Source organism: Ursus americanus, chromosome 9 (genome assembly GCF_024610735.1).
Source record: "Ursus americanus isolate L20-20 chromosome 9, mUrsAme1.1.p, whole genome shotgun sequence".
NCBI classification, from domain to species: domain Eukaryota; kingdom Metazoa; phylum Chordata; class Mammalia; order Carnivora; family Ursidae; genus Ursus; species Ursus americanus.
This window is the reverse complement of record NC_142135.1, coordinates 80,727,665-80,734,074: the sequence shown is the minus strand read 5'-3', so window position 1 is coordinate 80,734,074 and position 6,410 is coordinate 80,727,665. Positions and strand designations below refer to the sequence as shown.

Below are 6,410 nucleotides of genomic sequence, written 5' to 3'. Positions count from 1 at the left end.
TTGTGTTTTTGGCTTCTAAGAAGGTCATAGTTTTTCCTCTTTTTCTTTCGGGTTTTTTCTCCGATGGGGGAGGGGCCAGGGGCTGAGAACAGACACCATGCTCCCTGCTACAAGTAGAGCGGAGCCTCAGTTCCCAGGTCCTGAGAGCCAGCAGAGAGCATTCGAGCATCCAAGCATCTGACCATCCGACCATCCGACCATGAGGTTGGGAGGCCCTCCTCCCACCTTTCTTAAAAATTGCAGCTGACTCAGCCCTGATCAAGACATCAAAACTGCAGGATCCTTGTTCCGCGGAGACACTGAGAAACCATGAGTGTGAGGTTACCCCAGAGCATAGACAGGTTAAGTGGCCTGTCTTTGGGAGATTTGGTGCCTGAACACAGGTCCCCTTCCCACCTCCACCAGCCCTCTGACACGTCCTAGACAGGTCTTGTTCAGCGCTGTGTCATCATCCAGAAGGACCAGCATGGCTTTGGCTTCACGGTCAGTGGGGACCGTATCGTTCTGGTGCAGTCTGTGCGGCCTGGAGGGGCAGCCATAAGAGCTGGTGTCAAAGAGGGCGACTGGATCATCAAAGTCAACAGCACCATGGTGACCAACAGCTCATACCTGGAGGTGGTGAAGCTTATCAAATCTGGTGCCTACGTCACACTGACCCTCCTGGGCTCTTCCCCCTCGTCCGTAGGTGTCTCTGGGCTGCATCAGGATCCTGCCCCCACCGGAGCCCCCCGAGTCACCCCTGTGGTCCCACCGCCGCCTCCGCCCCCACCTCTGCCCCCCCCCCGCAGCATATCACGGGGGGGGGGCAAACCACTGCAGGATCCCGAATTCCAAAAACATGCCACCCAGATCCTTCGCAATATGCTGAGGCAGGAGGAAAAAGAGTTACAGCGTATCTGTGAGGTATACAGCCGCAATCCCGCCAGCCTGCTGGAGGAGCAGATCGAAGGTGCCCAGAGTTGTGTCACTCAGCTCCAGCTGAAGATCCAGCAGGAGACGGGTGGCTTCGTGGACATACCCCCCCCCCCATATGGTGACACCAGCCAGAGAGCATCAGAAGGCCAGCCCTCTCTGGACTGCCAGGAGGGGGACAGCAGCTTGGACACTGGGACGGAGCACTTCCCCTCCCTCAGTGAGGCGCTGATGAATCGGAACTCGGCACTGGACAGTCCCCGAACCTCACCTGTGATCATAGCCAGGCTGGCCCAGCACCACCAGCGGCAGGGCTCGGACGCACCAGGGCCTGGCACCAGCGAGCAGGGAGCAGACCAGAGCCCGAAGCCTTTAATTATTGGCCCAGAGGAAGATTATGACCCGGGTTATTTCAACAACGAGAGCGACATCATCTTCCAGGACCTTGAGAAGCTGAAGGCACGGCCGGCTCACCTGGGCGTTTTCCTGCGGTACATTTTCTCTCAGGCCAACCCCAGTCCACTGCTTTTTTACCTGTGTGCAGTTTACCAGCAGACAAACCCCAAGGATTCCCAAAGCTTAGGAAAAGACATCTGGAATATTTTCTTAGAGAAAAATGCGCCGCTGAGAGTGAAAGTCCCGGAGGTGTTACAGGCTGAAATTGACTTGCGTCTGCGCGCAGTGAGGACGTCCGCGCCATGCTCCGGGAAGTGCAGGAGGCAGCCATGCCCGAGATCCAGGAGCAGATCCAGGACTACAGAACAAAGCGCACCCTGGGGCTGTGTAGTCTGTACGGTGAGAATAACCTGCCGGACCTGGATGGGGACTCTGTCCGAGAACGCCAAGTGGCCGAGAAGCAGCTAGCCACCCTGGCAGGCATTCTTTCCAAGTACAAGGAGGACAGGAGTGCCCCCATGGATTTCGCTCTCAATACCTCTATGGGCTATGCTGGGCTCCGTCTCCGAGAGGCATGGCCTTCCGGCACAGCTGAAAAGGTCCAGGCAGCTCCTGACAAGGACAAGTGGCTGCCCTTCTTCCCAAAGACCAAGAAGAGCAGCAATTCCAAAAAAGACAAGGATGCCCTGGAGGACAAGAGGCGAAACCCTATCCTCAAGTACATCAGGAGGCCCAAAAGCTCTTCGCAGAGGACATTCCATATTCCTTTGTCCCCTGTGGAAGTCAAACCAGGCAATGTGAGGAGCATCATTCAGCACTTTGAGAACAACCAGCCGTATGATGCCCCGGAGCCTGGGATGCAGGGGCTCTCCACAGGAAGCTTCCCCAAGGACCTGCTGGAGAGCAACAGCTCACACTCAGATCCGCCTGGGCCGCTCTGAGAGCCTGAAGGGCCGGGAGGAGCTGAAGCGGTCCTGGAAGGTGGAGAACATGCCCCAGTCTCGCAGTGATGTGGACATGGACACAGACACGGAGGCTGCCCGTCTCCACCAGTCAGCCTCGTCCTCTGCCTCCAGCCTCTCCACCAGGTCTCTGGAGAACCCAACCCCTCCCTTCACCCCCAAAATGGGCCGCAGGAGCATCGAGTCCCCCAGCCTGGGGTTCTGCACAGATGCCCTCCTCCCCCACCTCCTAGAGGACGATCTGGGCCAGCTCTCGGACCTGGAGCCAGAGCCGGACGCCCAGAACTGGCAGCACACGATGGGCAAGGATGCGGTGGCCAGGCTAAGCCAGAGGGAGATTGACAGGCAGGAGGTCATCAATGAGCTGTTTGTGACGGAAGCCTCCCATCTGCGCACGCTCTGGGTCCTGGACCTGATCTTCTACCAGTGGATGAAGAAGGAGAACCTGATGCCCCGGGAGGAGCTGGCCCGGCTCTTCCCCAACCTGCCCGAGCTCATCGAGATCCATAATTCCTGGTGCGAGGCCATGAGGAAGCTCCGAGAGGAGGGCCCCCATATCAGAAACATCGGTGACCTCATGCTGGCTTGGTTTGACGGCCCCGGCCGGGAGGAGCTCCAGCAGGTGGCTGCCCAGTTCTGCTCCTATCAGTCCATCAACCTGGGGCTCATCAAGACCAAGCAGCGCAAGGAGAGCCGCTTCCAGCTCTTCATGCAGGAGGCCGAGAGTCACCGCCCGGTGCTGGCAGCTGCAGTTCAGGGACCTCATCATGTCCGAGATGCAACGGCTCACCAAGTACCCACTGCTGCTGGAGAGCGTCCTCAAGCACATGGAGGGTGGCACTGCCGAGCACGAGAAGCTCTGCTGGGTGCGGGACCAGTGCTGGGAAATCCTCAAGTATGTGAACGAAGCGGTGAAGAAGACGGAGAACCGGCACTGACTGGAGGGCTACCAGAAACACCTGGACACCACGTCCCTGGAGAGGGCCAGCAACCCCCTGGCAGCAGAGTTCAAGAGCCTGGATCTTACAGCCAGAAGGATGGTCCACGAGGGGCCCCTGACCAGGAGGATCAGCAAGGATAAGAGCTTGGACCTGCATGTGCTGCTGCTGGAGGATCTCCTGGTGCTGCTGCAGAAGCAGGACAAGAAGCTGCTGCTCAAGTGTCACAGCAAGACGGCCGCAGGCTCCGCGGACAGCAAGCAGACCTTCAGTCCTGTCCTCAAGCTCAACGCCCTGCTCATCTGCTCCGTGGCCACAGACAAAGGAGCCTTCTTCATCATCTGCACCTCGGAGCTGCCCCCCCCCCCAGATCTACGAGCTGGTGGCACTGACGTCGTCAGACAAGAACACGTGGATGGAGCTCTTGGACGAGGCCATGTGGAATGCCGCCCAGCTCCCGGGAGCTGCCCCAATGCTCGCCCATCCCCTGCCCCTGGGCGCCCGTGAGCCAGCGCAGCAGAGCCCCACCCCCAGCAGGGTCTGGCTGGATGGCTCAGAAGTGTTCCGCAGTGAACCAGAGCCCGGGGAGCTGCCTGGAGCAGGCACTGGGCCCCAGCAGAGGGTTGAGGGGAAGCACGCAGGCCTCCTAGATGATCCGAAGCAGGAAGGCAGGATCGAAAAGGAGCTGGGTGCCCTGCCTCACCCCTCCGCATCCCTGGATGGAGAGAACAGGGGAGGCCAGACGAGAGACCCCATCCTCCTGCCCCTCCCTGGTCCTCGTTCATGGAAGGGCTCGCCGACTCAGTCCTGGAAGACGTGGAGAGCCTGCGGCACCTGATTCTGTGCGGCCTGCTGCCCGGTCACCGCCCCAAAGCGCAGCCCGCTGGGGAGCCCAACGACAGCCTGACGCCTGCGCCTTCTCTCAGGAGCAGCAGCTGGCGCCCCGGGGACCCGAGCGCCCCAGGGCATGGCCCCCCTGGGGGTGAAGGGCCAGAACAGGAGGACATGGCTCTCTGTTCTCTGGAACAGCTGCCCTCACGGGCAAGGAATTCCGGGATCTGGGAGTCTCCCGAGCTGGACAGGAACCCAGAGGAAGAGGCTTTAAGCACCGAGGCGGCAGGAAGTTACAAATTCCTGAGAAAAGGGAACTGCTTCTATGTCAGCATGCCGGCCGGACCCCCGGACTCCAGCACCGAGCCCTCCCAGCCCGAGAGCCTCCTTGCCTGGCGGCTTTGGGGACCCAGTGGAGGTCACAGGTGCCCTCACCACTCCCCGCCAAGCCTGGCCCTCAGGGACATGGGCAGCATCTTCCCCACCATCGAGCAGCTCACAGTCAAGCTCACCAGGCTCAAGGACATGGAGGTGGCCCACAGAGAGCTGCTCAGATCCCTCGCGGGAGAGGCGTTGGGCGGCACCACACCCGTGGGCGGTTTCCACACGGAGGCGGCTAGATGGACAGATGGCTCCCTGTCACCTCCGGCCAGGGAAGCCCTGGCCTGCGACTCCAGGGACGGCCACCAGCCAGGGCCGTGCTCGGAGGACAGCTCCAATGCCCCCCCGGAAGACAGCGTGGCGCCTGCAGCCTCGTCCCCAGGACTATAACTGCCCACTCGTGCTCTGGGGACCGCCCGAGGCAGAGGCACAGGGCAGTGGGAGCCCAGACCTCCTTCCCGCGGTGGAGGCTGTGGAGAATGGGTCTAGCTGAGACCCCCGGGGGTGCCCCGCATGTCGCCTGGTCTGCTCAGGTCCCAGTCAAGTGTCAGTGTCTCCCCCTCCCTCCAGCTGCCCCCCAAGGCCTCTCCTGAGCATGCTGACTGCATCTGAAAGCCCCCCCCCGACACGCAGGTGAAAGGAGGAGTCTCTGTGTAAATGCACTTTCTTCCTCCCTCCCCTCTTCGCAGGTCCCCGGGGCTGAGGTGGGCACCCCGCTTTTCCCCTCATAGTCACTTCGGTTTCCTATAAATACGTCCATGCTGTATGTGCATCTTGCTTTGTAAATAACTTTGACCTGTTTTGTTTCTGTTCCTCGGGGGCCGGAGGCAGGCCCAGAGGGACAGCTCGCATCTCCTACTTAACAGGCCAGCTCCGGGGTCAAGGCCCGAGGTGGGAGCCAGACCTGAGCACCCGGGTCCCCGTGAGCGGGAGGGTGTCCCAGCCCACGTGGCTTGAGAGCCCAGTCTCTGTGGCCTGAGCAGAGAGCTTCTCCCAGCTCCTAGGACTTCTCTTCCGGGACTTCCTGACCGCACCTCTGTCCACCCTTCTACCCACCCTCTCCCTAGAGAAAAACCAGTGTATCTGGTACGGCCCTAAAAAACAGGCCCAGGAAGTGGGGCAGGGGGTGTAAATGCTGGAGTCCCCGCATTAACCCAGGACCATCGGCAGGGGCCACGGCAGCATCAGTCGCTCACCCCATGCCAGCCTCCTACCTGTGGACTGATAGAATAGACACACTGTGCTAGGTGTATATATATATATATATATATATATATATATATATATATATATATATATAGACACACTGTGCTAGGTGTGTCTATATATATATATATATATATATATATATATATATAATATAGAGATGAAAATGACTATTTTCCTGTTAAAATAATGTATACACTTATTTTCTTTCTCTCATGGTTAAGATTTTTTTTTTAAGAAAAGATAAATATTCTTCAAAAAAAAAAGTTCTTTGTAGACCTTGGATACCAGTCTTTGATCTGTAGTATCATTTGCAAATATGTTGTCCCATTCCGTGGGATGCCTCTTAGTTTTTTTTACTATTTCCTTGGCTGTGCAGAAGCTTTTTACCTTGACGAAGTCCTACAAGTTCATTTTATCTTTTGTTTCTCTTGCCTTTGGAGATGTGTCATGAAAAAGTTTGCTGTGGCTGATATCATAGAGGTTGCTGCCTATGCTCTCGTCTAGGATTTTGATGGATTCCTGTCTCACATCAAGGTCTTTCATCCATTTAGAGTTTATCTTTGTGTATGGTGTGAGAGAGTGGTTAAGTTTCATTCTTTTGCATGTAGCTGTCCAATTTTCCCAGCACCATTTATTGAAGAGACTGTTTTTTTTCCCCTGGATGTTTTCCTGCTTTATCAAAGATTAGTTGCCCAAAGAGCCGAGGGTCCATTTCTGGGTTCTCTGTTCGGTTCCATTGGTCTAGGTGTCTGTTTTTGTGCCAGTACCATGCTGTCTTTGT

At 57.4% G+C, this 6,410-nt stretch overlaps 1 pseudogene; it reads left to right on the top strand.

Moving 5' to 3' along the window:
* Positions 1-238: 238 nt before the first annotated feature.
* LOC123786344 (rho guanine nucleotide exchange factor 11 pseudogene) lies at positions 239-4,810 on the top strand (annotated as a pseudogene).
* The last annotated feature ends 1,600 nt before the right edge of the window (positions 4,811-6,410 follow it).